This window comes from Schistocerca cancellata, unplaced genomic scaffold, assembly GCF_023864275.1.
Source record: "Schistocerca cancellata isolate TAMUIC-IGC-003103 unplaced genomic scaffold, iqSchCanc2.1 HiC_scaffold_631, whole genome shotgun sequence".
Taxonomy (NCBI): Eukaryota; Metazoa; Arthropoda; class Insecta; order Orthoptera; family Acrididae; genus Schistocerca; species Schistocerca cancellata.
In genome coordinates, this window is record NW_026046642.1 from 59,221 (window position 1) to 74,458 (window position 15,238).

Below are 15,238 nucleotides of genomic sequence, written 5' to 3' on the forward strand. Positions count from 1 at the left end.
CCGATGGCTTCAGAGTTGGTCTTCTCGAAGTTTTGTTTCCGCACTGCATTCCGCAATCTTTTCGTTATGAGCTTCGGTTTCCCGACTTTCTTGTGTTTAGTGCGTTTGGCTTCTCTAAACCCTTAGCCACCGCTCGCCGAAATTTCCACGCTGTCATATGTCGATCTGCAGAGCTCGATGAAGGCATCGCGGCCATTCCTGAGCTCATGGAACGGCCGAATCTGTAGTTGTTTCCAGATCTCTCCCACACAACAGCCTCCCAGTAGCTTGGATTACAGGAGTACGCCACTACTCCCAGCCGCTGATTCACCTTTGAAAGCAGAATGACATGAGCTACGCGCAGCTCCGTTTTTTTTTTTTTTGGTGTCTGACCTACTTTGAAAGACTTTGTAGTCGATTTACTTACTACTATCGCTGTTGGAAACCAGGTGATACCACACAGTATTCTAGAGACGATCAGGCAATGAAAATTTAGAATAAGTAAAACAGTATCAAAAGAAGTTGTGTGGTGGAGCAGCACATGCAATTTACGCTTCCTAGATAATCGTTACTGCATAGAATAATTCCTTTGTCTGCGGCGTCTTTAGTATCCGTCTTCTGAAAATTTTACTTGCAGTATATTGTGCAATCTTTTCGTTATGAGTTGGTGCTTGGTTTCCCGATGTTCTTTTGTTTAGTGCATTCGCCTTCTCTTAACCCTGAGAAACCACATACCGAAACTGAGGCACTGCCGGCTGTTCATAAGCAGTGTTCGATGAAGTTATTTCGCTTTTTATTCGTTGCCTTTAATATTCTTCTCATCAGTGGTGAGTGCTGCCTGCAGAAAGCGTTTATCTTGCGAATTCACGTAAAAGTTTGTGTTCCCTGTGAGGTCCACTACCTGGGATTAACTTGACTGCTCCAGGCAGGTGGCTCGTTGGTCTAGGGGTATGATTCCTGCTTTGGGTGCAGGAGGTCCCGGGTTCAAATCCCGGACGAGCCCTGCCATTTTGACCGTGCTGAAGAGTAGGTGGAACTCAGCCCCGGTTGCAGCTCCTCAATGAAGAGTAGACGCCTGTTATAGCACGTGAATATAACAAGAATGCGGCACCAGTAAAGTACGTAGGTGGAATTCGGTAGAAACGCAGACGGTAATTTTGCATGCAACGGAAAACAAGGTTGTCTTTGCGGAATATGTGCACCGTGAGTGGAGATTAAGCTTAATTGTGCGACAGTCTACCCTCATCTTACTAACGACGGCAACAACAAAGGGGTGGTGGCATGTAAGATTGAGAGTGGCCAAGAGTTTCTCATTATTAGTTAGCATCACACTTTGACAGAGCTGTGACAAGGCGAGTAGGGTGAGCTCAGGAAAGCCAGTAGCAAGCGCACTTGAAGTAGCCCTGAAGAACCGGATTATAAATTTTGCCAGCCATAATGGAGCTAGGGGCGTTCCCAGTTACCAAATACCGGTGCAATAAGAGAGCAACAGTATTTGACAGTAAAATGACGCCCTATCCGTCTAGCATACGACATTGCTTGTCTCTGCATACGCGGACGTGAGGTCATCTCGGAAATGAAACCCGAAATATAGATTAAAATTGTTGTGTTCCCGCCCGGGATCGAACCGGGGACCTTCTGCGTGTAAAGCAGACGTGATAACCGCTACACCACGGAAACGACGGTTCTTTTCGTGTACCACCCGGAGACTCGTAATAGCAGCAGTTTTTCTTCTGTGTTAGCAAGGGCATCGGCTACGAGCTCCCTCCGATTCGTGAAGTTCCTATAGTAAAAGACGTCGATGAAAACAATCCAACCGCGACAGACAGGGAGAACGCTGGGTGAGCTGCAGCCCTACAGGGTGAGACCATCAAAGGTGGCGTCATTCACATGCAGTGCGTTTTCGGAACGGACAGGCTCGTTGGTCTAGGGGTATGATTCCTGCTTCGGGTGCAGGAGGTCCCGGGTTCAAATCCCGGACGAGCCCTTGCGTTTTGTACAACGGTGTGGTAACAAATCGCATGGCGGCGGCTGTTTCGCGCATTTCCAGGCCTCCAAGTCAGCGCTAAAATCCGACAACCAGTTCTGAAACAGTTTCATGTTTCATTTGAGCCATGTGCACCCTGCTGGTGGAACGTTTGAAGTTGATTTAAGTGGTCACTGCAGAGATCGTAGCAAGTGTCTTGCTGAGTGCGACGAAAACGGGTTTCCGCCCGCAATCGAACCGGGGACCTTCTGCGTGTTAGGCACGGCGCCTGGGCTCGGCGGCAGCTGCTGCTCTTTCTTTCCTTACGAGATACCGTCGATTCGCGCAGTCGTTATTGCAAAAGATGTCACCAAAGGCAATCGCTTCGTTAGCGGCACGGTGCCTGGGCTCGGCGGCAGCTCTACATGGAGGCACCAGCAGCCCAGCCAGGCCGCCGCCGGCACCGGCGCGCCGCAGCGCAAGAAGTCGGCGCCCGCCCTGCAATGCCCCCTGTCGCTGCATATTCCACCCGCCTTATATCCTCCCCATGTCTGACTCACTACCCCAAATGACACTGCAGTCGACGTGCTTATTACTATCGCAGTATTCTAGTGTCGAACCGGTATTGCAAATTTGGATTAAGCAAAAATTTATTGTGTGGTCGAGCGACACCCTCGGCTCGCTCTTCCTACATGATCGCTTCTTGCGAGGAATAATTCCTAGCGCGCCGATGGCTTCAGAGTTGGTCTTCTCGAAGTTTTGCTTCCGCACTGCATTCCGCAATCTTTTCGTTATGAGCTTCGGTTTCCCGACTTTCTTGTGTTTAGTGCGTTTGGCTTCTCTAAACCCTTAGCCACCGCTCGCCGAAATTTCCACGCTGTCATATGTCGATCTGCAGAGCTCGATGAAGGCATCGCGGCCATTCCTGAGCTCATGGAACGGCCGAATCTGTAGTTGTTTCCAGATCTCTCCCACACAACAGCCTCCCAGTAGCTTGGATTACAGGAGTACGCCACTACTCCCAGCCGCTGATTCACCTTTGAAAGCAGAATGACATGAGCTACGCGCAGCTCCGTTTTTTTTTTTTTTTTTTTTTTTTTTTGGTGTCTGACCTACTTTGAAAGACTTTGTAGTCGATTTACTTACTACTATCGCTGTTGGAAACCAGGTGATACCACACAGTATTCTAGAGACGATCAGGCAATGAAAATTTAGAATAAGTAAAACAGTATCAAAAGAAGTTGTGTGGTGGAGCAGCACATGCAATTTACGCTTCCTAGATAATCGTTACTGCATAGAATAATTCCTTTGTCTGCGGCGTCTTTAGTATCCGTCTTCTGAAAATTTTACTTGCAGTATATTGTGCAATCTTTTCGTTATGAGTTGGTGCTTGGTTTCCCGATGTTCTTTTGTTTAGTGCATTCGCCTTCTCTTAACCCTGAGAAACCGCATACCGAAACTGAGGCACTGCCGGCTGTTCATAAGCAGTGTTCGATGAAGTTATTTCGCTTTTTATTCGTTGCCTTTAATATTCTTCTCATCAGTGGTGAGTGCTGCCTGCAGAAAGCGTTTATCTTGCGAATTCACGTAAAAGTTTGTGTTCCCTGTGAGGTCCACTACCTGGGATTAACTTGACTGCTCCAGGCAGGTGGCTCGTTGGTCTAGGGGTATGATTCCTGCTTTGGGTGCAGGAGGTCCCGGGTTCAAATCCCGGACGAGCCCTGCCATTTTGACCGTGCTGAAGAGTAGGTGGAACTCAGCCCCGGTTGCAGCTCCTCAATGAAGAGTAGACGCCTGTTATAGCACGTGAATATAACAAGAATGCGGCACCAGTAAAGTACGTAGGTGGAATTCGGTAGAAACGCAGACGGTAATTTTGCATGCAACGGAAAACAAGGTTGTCTTTGCGGAATATGTGCACCGTGAGTGGAGATTAAGCTTAATTGTGCGACAGTCTACCCTCATCTTACTAACGACGGCAACAACAAAGGGGTGGTGGCATGTAAGATTGAGAGTGGCCAAGAGTTTCTCATTATTAGTTAGCATCACACTTTGACAGAGCTGTGACAAGGCGAGTAGGGTGAGCTCAGGAAAGCCAGTAGCAAGCGCACTTGAAGTAGCCCTGAAGAACCGGATTATAAATTTTGCCAGCCATAATGGAGCTAGGGGCGTTCCCAGTTACCAAATACCGGTGCAATAAGAGAGCAACAGTATTTGACAGTAAAATGACGCCCTATCCGTCTAGCATACGACATTGCTTGTCTCTGCATACGCGGACGTGAGGTCATCTCGGAAATGAAACCCGAAATATAGATTAAAATTGTTGTGTTCCCGCCCGGGATCGAACCGGGGACCTTCTGCGTGTAAAGCAGACGTGATAACCGCTACACCACGGAAACGACGGTTCTTTTCGTGTACCACCCGGAGACTCGTAATAGCAACAGTTTTTCTTCTGTGTTAGCAAGGGCATCGGCTACGAGCTCCCTCCGATTCGTGAAGTTCCTATAGTAAAAGACGTCGATGAAAACAATCCAACCGCGACAGACAGGGAGAACGCTGGGTGAGCTGCAGCCCTACAGGGTGAGACCATCAAAGGTGGCGTCATTCACATGCAGTGCGTTTTCGGAACGGACAGGCTCGTTGGTCTAGGGGTATGATTCCTGCTTCGGGTGCAGGAGGTCCCGGGTTCAAATCCCGGACGAGCCCTTGCGTTTTGTACAACGGTGTGGTAACAAATCGCATGGCGGCGGCTGTTTCGCGCATTTCCAGGCCTCCAAGTCAGCGCTAAAATCCGACAACCAGTTCTGAAACAGTTTCATGTTTCATTTGAGCCATGTGCACCCTGCTGGTGGAACGTTTGAAGTTGATTTAAGTGGTCACTGCAGAGATCGTAGCAAGTGTCTTGCTGAGTGCGACGAAAACGGGTTTCCGCCCGCAATCGAACCGGGGACCTTCTGCGTGTTAGGCACGGCGCCTGGGCTCGGCGGCAGCTGCTGCTCTTTCTTTCCTTACGAGATACCGTCGATTCGCGCAGTCGTTATTGCAAAAGATGTCACCAAAGGCAATCGCTTCGTTAGCGGCACGGTGCCTGGGCTCGGCGGCAGCTCTACATGGAGGCACCAGCAGCCCAGCCAGGCCGCCGCCGGCACCGGCGCGCCGCAGCGCAAGAAGTCGGCGCCCGCCCTGCAATGCCCCCTGTCGCTGCATATTCCACCCGCCTTATATCCTCCCCATGTCTGACTCACTACCCCAAATGACACTGCAGTCGACGTGCTTATTACTATCGCAGTATTCTAGTGTCGAACCGGTATTGCAAATTTGGATTAAGCAAAAATTTATTGTGTGGTCGAGCGACACCCTCGGCTCGCTCTTCCTACATGATCGCTTCTTGCGAGGAATAATTCCTAGCGCGCCGATGGCTTCAGAGTTGGTCTTCTCGAAGTTTTGCTTCCGCACTGCATTCCGCAATCTTTTCGTTATGAGCTTCGGTTTCCCGACTTTCTTGTGTTTAGTGCGTTTGGCTTCTCTAAACCCTTAGCCACCGCTCGCCGAAATTTCCACGCTGTCATATGTCGATCTGCAGAGCTCGATGAAGGCATCGCGGCCATTCCTGAGCTCATGGAACGGCCGAATCTGTAGTTGTTTCCAGATCTCTCCCACACAACAGCCTCCCAGTAGCTTGGATTACAGGAGTACGCCACTACTCCCAGCCGCTGATTCACCTTTGAAAGCAGAATGACATGAGCTACGCGCAGCTCCGTTTTTTTTTTTTTTTTTTTTTTTTTTTTGGTGTCTGACCTACTTTGAAAGACTTTGTAGTCGATTTACTTACTACTATCGCTGTTGGAAACCAGGTGATACCACACAGTATTCTAGAGACGATCAGGCAATGAAAATTTAGAATAAGTAAAACAGTATCAAAAGAAGTTGTGTGGTGGAGCAGCACATGCAATTTACGCTTCCTAGATAATCGTTACTGCATAGAATAATTCCTTTGTCTGCGGCGTCTTTAGTATCCGTCTTCTGAAAATTTTACTTGCAGTATATTGTGCAATCTTTTCGTTATGAGTTGGTGCTTGGTTTCCCGATGTTCTTTTGTTTAGTGCATTCGCCTTCTCTTAACCCTGAGAAACCGCATACCGAAACTGAGGCACTGCCGGCTGTTCATAAGCAGTGTTCGATGAAGTTATTTCGCTTTTTATTCGTTGCCTTTAATATTCTTCTCATCAGTGGTGAGTGCTGCCTGCAGAAAGCGTTTATCTTGCGAATTCACGTAAAAGTTTGTGTTCCCTGTGAGGTCCACTACCTGGGATTAACTTGACTGCTCCAGGCAGGTGGCTCGTTGGTCTAGGGGTATGATTCCTGCTTTGGGTGCAGGAGGTCCCGGGTTCAAATCCCGGACGAGCCCTGCCATTTTGACCGTGCTGAAGAGTAGGTGGAACTCAGCCCCGGTTGCAGCTCCTCAATGAAGAGTAGACGCCTGTTATAGCACGTGAATATAACAAGAATGCGGCACCAGTAAAGTACGTAGGTGGAATTCGGTAGAAACGCAGACGGTAATTTTGCATGCAACGGAAAACAAGGTTGTCTTTGCGGAATATGTGCACCGTGAGTGGAGATTAAGCTTAATTGTGCGACAGTCTACCCTCATCTTACTAACGACGGCAACAACAAAGGGGTGGTGGCATGTAAGATTGAGAGTGGCCAAGAGTTTCTCATTATTAGTTAGCATCACACTTTGACAGAGCTGTGACAAGGCGAGTAGGGTGAGCTCAGGAAAGCCAGTAGCAAGCGCACTTGAAGTAGCCCTGAAGAACCGGATTATAAATTTTGCCAGCCATAATGGAGCTAGGGGCGTTCCCAGTTACCAAATACCGGTGCAATAAGAGAGCAACAGTATTTGACAGTAAAATGACGCCCTATCCGTCTAGCATACGACATTGCTTGTCTCTGCATACGCGGACGTGAGGTCATCTCGGAAATGAAACCCGAAATATAGATTAAAATTGTTGTGTTCCCGCCCGGGATCGAACCGGGGACCTTCTGCGTGTAAAGCAGACGTGATAACCGCTACACCACGGAAACGACGGTTCTTTTCGTGTACCACCCGGAGACTCGTAATAGCAACAGTTTTTCTTCTGTGTTAGCAAGGGCATCGGCTACGAGCTCCCTCCGATTCGTGAAGTTCCTATAGTAAAAGACGTCGATGAAAACAATCCAACCGCGACAGACAGGGAGAACGCTGGGTGAGCTGCAGCCCTACAGGGTGAGACCATCAAAGGTGGCGTCATTCACATGCAGTGCGTTTTCGGAACGGACAGGCTCGTTGGTCTAGGGGTATGATTCCTGCTTCGGGTGCAGGAGGTCCCGGGTTCAAATCCCGGACGAGCCCTTGCGTTTTGTACAACGGTGTGGTAACAAATCGCATGGCGGCGGCTGTTTCGCGCATTTCCAGGCCTCCAAGTCAGCGCTAAAATCCGACAACCAGTTCTGAAACAGTTTCATGTTTCATTTGAGCCATGTGCACCCTGCTGGTGGAACGTTTGAAGTTGATTTAAGTGGTCACTGCAGAGATCGTAGCAAGTGTCTTGCTGAGTGCGACGAAAACGGGTTTCCGCCCGCAATCGAACCGGGGACCTTCTGCGTGTTAGGCACGGCGCCTGGGCTCGGCGGCAGCTGCTGCTCTTTCTTTCCTTACGAGATACCGTCGATTCGCGCAGTCGTTATTGCAAAAGATGTCACCAAAGGCAATCGCTTCGTTAGCGGCACGGTGCCTGGGCTCGGCGGCAGCTCTACATGGAGGCACCAGCAGCCCAGCCAGGCCGCCGCCGGCACCGGCGCGCCGCAGCGCAAGAAGTCGGCGCCCGCCCTGCAATGCCCCCTGTCGCTGCATATTCCACCCGCCTTATATCCTCCCCATGTCTGACTCACTACCCCAAATGACACTGCAGTCGACGTGCTTATTACTATCGCAGTATTCTAGTGTCGAACCGGTATTGCAAATTTGGATTAAGCAAAAATTTATTGTGTGGTCGAGCGACACCCTCGGCTCGCTCTTCCTACATGATCGCTTCTTGCGAGGAATAATTCCTAGCGCGCCGATGGCTTCAGAGTTGGTCTTCTCGAAGTTTTGCTTCCGCACTGCATTCCGCAATCTTTTCGTTATGAGCTTCGGTTTCCCGACTTTCTTGTGTTTAGTGCGTTTGGCTTCTCTAAACCCTTAGCCACCGCTCGCCGAAATTTCCACGCTGTCATATGTCGATCTGCAGAGCTCGATGAAGGCATCGTGGCCATTCCTGAGCTCATGGAACGGCCGAATCTGTAGTTGTTTCCAGATCTCTCCCACACAACAGCCTCCCAGTAGCTTGGATTACAGGAGTACGCCACTACTCCCAGCCGCTGATTCACCTTTGAAAGCAGAATGACATGAGCTACGCGCAGCTCCGTTTTTTTTTTTTTGGTGTCTGACCTACTTTGAAAGACTTTGTAGTCGATTTACTTACTACTATCGCTGTTGGAAACCAGGTGATACCACACAGTATTCTAGAGACGATCAGGCAATGAAAATTTAGAATAAGTAAAACAGTATCAAAAGAAGTTGTGTGGTGGAGCAGCACATGCAATTTACGCTTCCTAGATAATCGTTACTGCATAGAATAATTCCTTTGTCTGCGGCGTCTTTAGTATCCGTCTTCTGAAAATTTTACTTGCAGTATATTGTGCAATCTTTTCGTTATGAGTTGGTGCTTGGTTTCCCGATGTTCTTTTGTTTAGTGCATTCGCCTTCTCTTAACCCTGAGAAACCACATACCGAAACTGAGGCACTGCCGGCTGTTCATAAGCAGTGTTCGATGAAGTTATTTCGCTTTTTATTCGTTGCCTTTAATATTCTTCTCATCAGTGGTGAGTGCTGCCTGCAGAAAGCGTTTATCTTGCGAATTCACGTAAAAGTTTGTGTTCCCTGTGAGGTCCACTACCTGGGATTAACTTGACTGCTCCAGGCAGGTGGCTCGTTGGTCTAGGGGTATGATTCCTGCTTTGGGTGCAGGAGGTCCCGGGTTCAAATCCCGGACGAGCCCTGCCAATTTGACCGTGCTGAAGAGTAGGTGGAACTCAGCCCCGGTTGCAGCTCCTCAATGAAGAGTAGACGCCTGTTATAGCACGTGAATATAACAAGAATGCGGCACCAGTAAAGTACGTAGGTGGAATTCGGTAGAAACGCAGACGGTAATTTTGCATGCAACGGAAAACAAGGTTGTCTTTGCGGAATATGTGCACCGTGAGTGGAGATTAAGCTTAATTGTGCGACAGTCTACCCTCATCTTACTAACGACGGCAACAACAAAGGGGTGGTGGCATGTAAGATTGAGAGTGGCCAAGAGTTTCTCATTATTAGTTAGCATCACACTTTGACAGAGCTGTGACAAGGCGAGTAGGGTGAGCTCAGGAAAGCCAGTAGCAAGCGCACTTGAAGTAGCCCTGAAGAACCGGATTATAAATTTTGCCAGCCATAATGGAGCTAGGGGCGTTCCCAGTTACCAAATACCGGTGCAATAAGAGAGCAACAGTATTTGACAGTAAAATGACGCCCTATCCGTCTAGCATACGACATTGCTTGTCTCTGCATACGCGGACGTGAGGTCATCTCGGAAATGAAACCCGAAATATAGATTAAAATTGTTGTGTTCCCGCCCGGGATCGAACCGGGGACCTTCTGCGTGTAAAGCAGACGTGATAACCGCTACACCACGGAAACGACGGTTCTTTTCGTGTACCACCCGGAGACTCGTAATAGCAACAGTTTTTCTTCTGTGTTAGCAAGGGCATCGGCTACGAGCTCCCTCCGATTCGTGAAGTTCCTATAGTAAAAGACGTCGATGAAAACAATCCAACCGCGACAGACAGGGAGAACGCTGGGTGAGCTGCAGCCCTACAGGGTGAGACCATCAAAGGTGGCGTCATTCACATGCAGTGCGTTTTCGGAACGGACAGGCTCGTTGGTCTAGGGGTATGATTCCTGCTTCGGGTGCAGGAGGTCCCGGGTTCAAATCCCGGACGAGCCCTTGCGTTTTGTACAACGGTGTGGTAACAAATCGCATGGCGGCGGCTGTTTCGCGCATTTCCAGGCCTCCAAGTCAGCGCTAAAATCCGACAACCAGTTCTGAAACAGTTTCATGTTTCATTTGAGCCATGTGCACCCTGCTGGTGGAACGTTTGAAGTTGATTTAAGTGGTCACTGCAGAGATCGTAGCAAGTGTCTTGCTGAGTGCGACGAAAACGGGTTTCCGCCCGCAATCGAACCGGGGACCTTCTGCGTGTTAGGCACGGCGCCTGGGCTCGGCGGCAGCTGCTGCTCTTTCTTTCCTTACGAGATACCGTCGATTCGCGCAGTCGTTATTGCAAAAGATGTCACCAAAGGCAATCGCTTCGTTAGCGGCACGGTGCCTGGGCTCGGCGGCAGCTCTACATGGAGGCACCAGCAGCCCAGCCAGGCCGCCGCCGGCACCGGCGCGCCGCAGCGCAAGAAGTCGGCGCCCGCCCTGCAATGCCCCCTGTCGCTGCATATTCCACCCGCCTTATATCCTCCCCATGTCTGACTCACTACCCCAAATGACACTGCAGTCGACGTGCTTATTACTATCGCAGTATTCTAGTGTCGAACCGGTATTGCAAATTTGGATTAAGCAAAAATTTATTGTGTGGTCGAGCGACACCCTCGGCTCGCTCTTCCTACATGATCGCTTCTTGCGAGGAATAATTCCTAGCGCGCCGATGGCTTCAGAGTTGGTCTTCTCGAAGTTTTGCTTCCGCACTGCATTCCGCAATCTTTTCGTTATGAGCTTCGGTTTCCCGACTTTCTTGTGTTTAGTGCGTTTGGCTTCTCTAAACCCTTAGCCACCGCTCGCCGAAATTTCCACGCTGTCATATGTCGATCTGCAGAGCTCGATGAAGGCATCGTGGCCATTCCTGAGCTCATGGAACGGCCGAATCTGTAGTTGTTTCCAGATCTCTCCCACACAACAGCCTCCCAGTAGCTTGGATTACAGGAGTACGCCACTACTCCCAGCCGCTGATTCACCTTTGAAAGCAGAATGACATGAGCTACGCGCAGCTCCGTTTTTTTTTTTTTGGTGTCTGACCTACTTTGAAAGACTTTGTAGTCGATTTACTTACTACTATCGCTGTTGGAAACCAGGTGATACCACACAGTATTCTAGAGACGATCAGGCAATGAAAATTTAGAATAAGTAAAACAGTATCAAAAGAAGTTGTGTGGTGGAGCAGCACATGCAATTTACGCTTCCTAGATAATCGTTACTGCATAGAATAATTCCTTTGTCTGCGGCGTCTTTAGTATCCGTCTTCTGAAAATTTTACTTGCAGTATATTGTGCAATCTTTTCGTTATGAGTTGGTGCTTGGTTTCCCGATGTTCTTTTGTTTAGTGCATTCGCCTTCTCTTAACCCTGAGAAACCACATACCGAAACTGAGGCACTGCCGGCTGTTCATAAGCAGTGTTCGATGAAGTTATTTCGCTTTTTATTCGTTGCCTTTAATATTCTTCTCATCAGTGGTGAGTGCTGCCTGCAGAAAGCGTTTATCTTGCGAATTCACGTAAAAGTTTGTGTTCCCTGTGAGGTCCACTACCTGGGATTAACTTGACTGCTCCAGGCAGGTGGCTCGTTGGTCTAGGGGTATGATTCCTGCTTTGGGTGCAGGAGGTCCCGGGTTCAAATCCCGGACGAGCCCTGCCAATTTGACCGTGCTGAAGAGTAGGTGGAACTCAGCCCCGGTTGCAGCTCCTCAATGAAGAGTAGACGCCTGTTATAGCACGTGAATATAACAAGAATGCGGCACCAGTAAAGTACGTAGGTGGAATTCGGTAGAAACGCAGACGGTAATTTTGCATGCAACGGAAAACAAGGTTGTCTTTGCGGAATATGTGCACCGTGAGTGGAGATTAAGCTTAATTGTGCGACAGTCTACCCTCATCTTACTAACGACGGCAACAACAAAGGGGTGGTGGCATGTAAGATTGAGAGTGGCCAAGAGTTTCTCATTATTAGTTAGCATCACACTTTGACAGAGCTGTGACAAGGCGAGTAGGGTGAGCTCAGGAAAGCCAGTAGCAAGCGCACTTGAAGTAGCCCTGAAGAACCGGATTATAAATTTTGCCAGCCATAATGGAGCTAGGGGCGTTCCCAGTTACCAAATACCGGTGCAATAAGAGAGCAACAGTATTTGACAGTAAAATGACGCCCTATCCGTCTAGCATACGACATTGCTTGTCTCTGCATACGCGGACGTGAGGTCATCTCGGAAATGAAACCCGAAATATAGATTAAAATTGTTGTGTTCCCGCCCGGGATCGAACCGGGGACCTTCTGCGTGTAAAGCAGACGTGATAACCGCTACACCACGGAAACGACGGTTCTTTTCGTGTACCACCCGGAGACTCGTAATAGCAACAGTTTTTCTTCTGTGTTAGCAAGGGCATCGGCTACGAGCTCCCTCCGATTCGTGAAGTTCCTATAGTAAAAGACGTCGATGAAAACAATCCAACCGCGACAGACAGGGAGAACGCTGGGTGAGCTGCAGCCCTACAGGGTGAGACCATCAAAGGTGGCGTCATTCACATGCAGTGCGTTTTCGGAACGGACAGGCTCGTTGGTCTAGGGGTATGATTCCTGCTTCGGGTGCAGGAGGTCCCGGGTTCAAATCCCGGACGAGCCCTTGCGTTTTGTACAACGGTGTGGTAACAAATCGCATGGCGGCGGCTGTTTCGCGCATTTCCAGGCCTCCAAGTCAGCGCTAAAATCCGACAACCAGTTCTGAAACAGTTTCATGTTTCATTTGAGCCATGTGCACCCTGCTGGTGGAACGTTTGAAGTTGATTTAAGTGGTCACTGCAGAGATCGTAGCAAGTGTCTTGCTGAGTGCGACGAAAACGGGTTTCCGCCCGCAATCGAACCGGGGACCTTCTGCGTGTTAGGCACGGCGCCTGGGCTCGGCGGCAGCTGCTGCTCTTTCTTTCCTTACGAGATACCGTCGATTCGCGCAGTCGTTATTGCAAAAGATGTCACCAAAGGCAATCGCTTCGTTAGCGGCACGGTGCCTGGGCTCGGCGGCAGCTCTACATGGAGGCACCAGCAGCCCAGCCAGGCCGCCGCCGGCACCGGCGCGCCGCAGCGCAAGAAGTCGGCGCCCGCCCTGCAATGCCCCCTGTCGCTGCATATTCCACCCGCCTTATATCCTCCCCATGTCTGACTCACTACCCTAAATGACACTGCAGTCGACGTGCTTATTACTATCGCAGTATTCTAGTGTCGAACCGGTATTGCAAATTTGGATTAAGCAAAAATTTATTGTGTGGTCGAGCGACACCCTCGGCTCGCTCTTCCTACATGATCGCTTCTTGCGAGGAATAATTCCTAGCGCGCCGATGGCTTCAGAGTTGGTCTTCTCGAAGTTTTGCTTCCGCACTGCATTCCGCAATCTTTTCGTTATGAGCTTCGGTTTCCCGACTTTCTTGTGTTTAGTGCGTTTGGCTTCTCTAAACCCTTAGCCACCGCTCGCCGAAATTTCCACGCTGTCATATGTCGATCTGCAGAGCTCGATGAAGGCATCGCGGCCATTCCTGAGCTCATGGAACGGCCGAATCTGTAGTTGTTTCCAGATCTCTCCCACACAACAGCCTCCCAGTAGCTTGGATTACAGGAGTACGCCACTACTCCCAGCCGCTGATTCACCTTTGAAAGCAGAATGACATGAGCTACGCGCAGCTCCGTTTTTTTTTTTTTTTTTTTTTTTGGTGTCTGACCTACTTTGAAAGACTTTGTAGTCGATTTACTTACTACTATCGCTGTTGGAAACCAGGTGATACCACACAGTATTCTAGAGACGATCAGGCAATGAAAATTTAGAATAAGTAAAACAGTATCAAAAGAAGTTGTGTGGTGGAGCAGCACATGCAATTTACGCTTCCTAGATAATCGTTACTGCATAGAATAATTCCTTTGTCTGCGGCGTCTTTAGTATCCGTCTTCTGAAAATTTTACTTGCAGTATATTGTGCAATCTTTTCGTTATGAGTTGGTGCTTGGTTTCCCGATGTTCTTTTGTTTAGTGCATTCGCCTTCTCTTAACCCTGAGAAACCACATACCGAAACTGAGGCACTGCCGGCTGTTCATAAGCAGTGTTCGATGAAGTTATTTCGCTTTTTATTCGTTGCCTTTAATATTCTTCTCATCAGTGGTGAGTGCTGCCTGCAGAAAGCGTTTATCTTGCGAATTCACGTAAAAGTTTGTGTTCCCTGTGAGGTCCACTACCTGGGATTAACTTGACTGCTCCAGGCAGGTGGCTCGTTGGTCTAGGGGTATGATTCCTGCTTTGGGTGCAGGAGGTCCCGGGTTCAAATCCCGGACGAGCCCTGCCATTTTGACCGTGCTGAAGAGTAGGTGGAACTCAGCCCCGGTTGCAGCTCCTCAATGAAGAGTAGACGCCTGTTATAGCACGTGAATATAACAAGAATGCGGCACCAGTAAAGTACGTAGGTGGAATTCGGTAGAAACGCAGACGGTAATTTTGCATGCAACGGAAAACAAGGTTGTCTTTGCGGAATATGTGCACCGTGAGTGGAGATTAAGCTTAATTGTGCGACAGTCTACCCTCATCTTACTAACGACGGCAACAACAAAGGGGTGGTGGCATGTAAGATTGAGAGTGGCCAAGAGTTTCTCATTATTAGTTAGCATCACACTTTGACAGAGCTGTGACAAGGCGAGTAGGGTGAGCTCAGGAAAGCCAGTAGCAAGCGCACTTGAAGTAGCCCTGAAGAACCGGATTATAAATTTTGCCAGCCATAATGGAGCTAGGGGCGTTCCCAGTTACCAAATACCGGTGCAATAAGAGAGCAACAGTATTTGACAGTAAAATGACGCCCTATCCGTCTAGCATACGACATTGCTTGTCTCTGCATACGCGGACGTGAGGTCATCTCGGAAATGAAACCCGAAATATAGATTAAAATTGTTGTGTTCCCGCCCGGGATCGAACCGGGGACCTTCTGCGTGTAAAGCAGACGTGATAACCGCTACACCACGGAAACGACGGTTCTTTTCGTGTACCACCCGGAGACTCGTAATAGCAACAGTTTTTCTTCTGTGTTAGCAAGGGCATCGGCTACGAGCTCCCTCCGATTCGTGAAGTTCCTATAGTAAAAGACGTCGATGAAAACAATCCAACCGCGACAGACAGGGAGAACGCTGGGTGAGCTGCAGCCCTACAGGGTGA

The 15,238-nt window shown here is 49.2% G+C and overlaps 17 non-coding genes across 17 annotated transcripts; 11 read left to right on the forward strand and 6 right to left on the reverse strand.

Annotated features, from left to right (window-relative positions):
- Nucleotides 1-910: 910 nt before the first annotated feature.
- Trnap-ugg (transfer RNA proline (anticodon UGG)) lies at nt 911-982 on the forward strand. Its single transcript has one exon. It is a non-coding gene; the product is annotated as a tRNA-Pro (tRNA).
- A 604-nt stretch (nt 983-1,586) lies between these two features.
- Trnav-uac (transfer RNA valine (anticodon UAC)) lies at nt 1,587-1,659 on the reverse strand. Its single transcript has one exon. It is a non-coding gene; the product is annotated as a tRNA-Val (tRNA).
- Nucleotides 1,660-1,894: 235 nt separating this feature from the next.
- Trnap-cgg (transfer RNA proline (anticodon CGG)) lies at nt 1,895-1,966 on the forward strand. The gene has a single exon. It is a non-coding gene; the product is annotated as a tRNA-Pro (tRNA).
- Nucleotides 1,967-3,595: 1,629 nt separating this feature from the next.
- On the forward strand, nt 3,596-3,667 carry Trnap-ugg (transfer RNA proline (anticodon UGG)). The gene has a single exon. It is a non-coding gene; the product is annotated as a tRNA-Pro (tRNA).
- Nucleotides 3,668-4,271: 604 nt separating this feature from the next.
- Trnav-uac (transfer RNA valine (anticodon UAC)) lies at nt 4,272-4,344 on the reverse strand. The gene has a single exon. It is a non-coding gene; the product is annotated as a tRNA-Val (tRNA).
- Nucleotides 4,345-4,579: 235 nt separating this feature from the next.
- Trnap-cgg (transfer RNA proline (anticodon CGG)) lies at nt 4,580-4,651 on the forward strand. The gene has a single exon. It is a non-coding gene; the product is annotated as a tRNA-Pro (tRNA).
- A 1,630-nt stretch (nt 4,652-6,281) lies between these two features.
- Trnap-ugg (transfer RNA proline (anticodon UGG)) lies at nt 6,282-6,353 on the forward strand. Its single transcript has one exon. It is a non-coding gene; the product is annotated as a tRNA-Pro (tRNA).
- Nucleotides 6,354-6,957: 604 nt separating this feature from the next.
- Trnav-uac (transfer RNA valine (anticodon UAC)) lies at nt 6,958-7,030 on the reverse strand. The gene has a single exon. It is a non-coding gene; the product is annotated as a tRNA-Val (tRNA).
- Nucleotides 7,031-7,265: 235 nt separating this feature from the next.
- On the forward strand, nt 7,266-7,337 carry Trnap-cgg (transfer RNA proline (anticodon CGG)). The gene has a single exon. It is a non-coding gene; the product is annotated as a tRNA-Pro (tRNA).
- A 1,615-nt stretch (nt 7,338-8,952) lies between these two features.
- Trnap-ugg (transfer RNA proline (anticodon UGG)) lies at nt 8,953-9,024 on the forward strand. Its single transcript has one exon. It is a non-coding gene; the product is annotated as a tRNA-Pro (tRNA).
- Nucleotides 9,025-9,628: 604 nt separating this feature from the next.
- Nucleotides 9,629-9,701, reverse strand: Trnav-uac (transfer RNA valine (anticodon UAC)). Its single transcript has one exon. It is a non-coding gene; the product is annotated as a tRNA-Val (tRNA).
- Nucleotides 9,702-9,936: 235 nt separating this feature from the next.
- Trnap-cgg (transfer RNA proline (anticodon CGG)) lies at nt 9,937-10,008 on the forward strand. Its single transcript has one exon. It is a non-coding gene; the product is annotated as a tRNA-Pro (tRNA).
- Nucleotides 10,009-11,623: 1,615 nt separating this feature from the next.
- Nucleotides 11,624-11,695, forward strand: Trnap-ugg (transfer RNA proline (anticodon UGG)). Its single transcript has one exon. It is a non-coding gene; the product is annotated as a tRNA-Pro (tRNA).
- A 604-nt stretch (nt 11,696-12,299) lies between these two features.
- Trnav-uac (transfer RNA valine (anticodon UAC)) lies at nt 12,300-12,372 on the reverse strand. The gene has a single exon. It is a non-coding gene; the product is annotated as a tRNA-Val (tRNA).
- A 235-nt stretch (nt 12,373-12,607) lies between these two features.
- Trnap-cgg (transfer RNA proline (anticodon CGG)) lies at nt 12,608-12,679 on the forward strand. The gene has a single exon. It is a non-coding gene; the product is annotated as a tRNA-Pro (tRNA).
- Nucleotides 12,680-14,304: 1,625 nt separating this feature from the next.
- On the forward strand, nt 14,305-14,376 carry Trnap-ugg (transfer RNA proline (anticodon UGG)). The gene has a single exon. It is a non-coding gene; the product is annotated as a tRNA-Pro (tRNA).
- A 604-nt stretch (nt 14,377-14,980) lies between these two features.
- Nucleotides 14,981-15,053, reverse strand: Trnav-uac (transfer RNA valine (anticodon UAC)). The gene has a single exon. It is a non-coding gene; the product is annotated as a tRNA-Val (tRNA).
- Nucleotides 15,054-15,238: the final 185 nt, after the last annotated feature.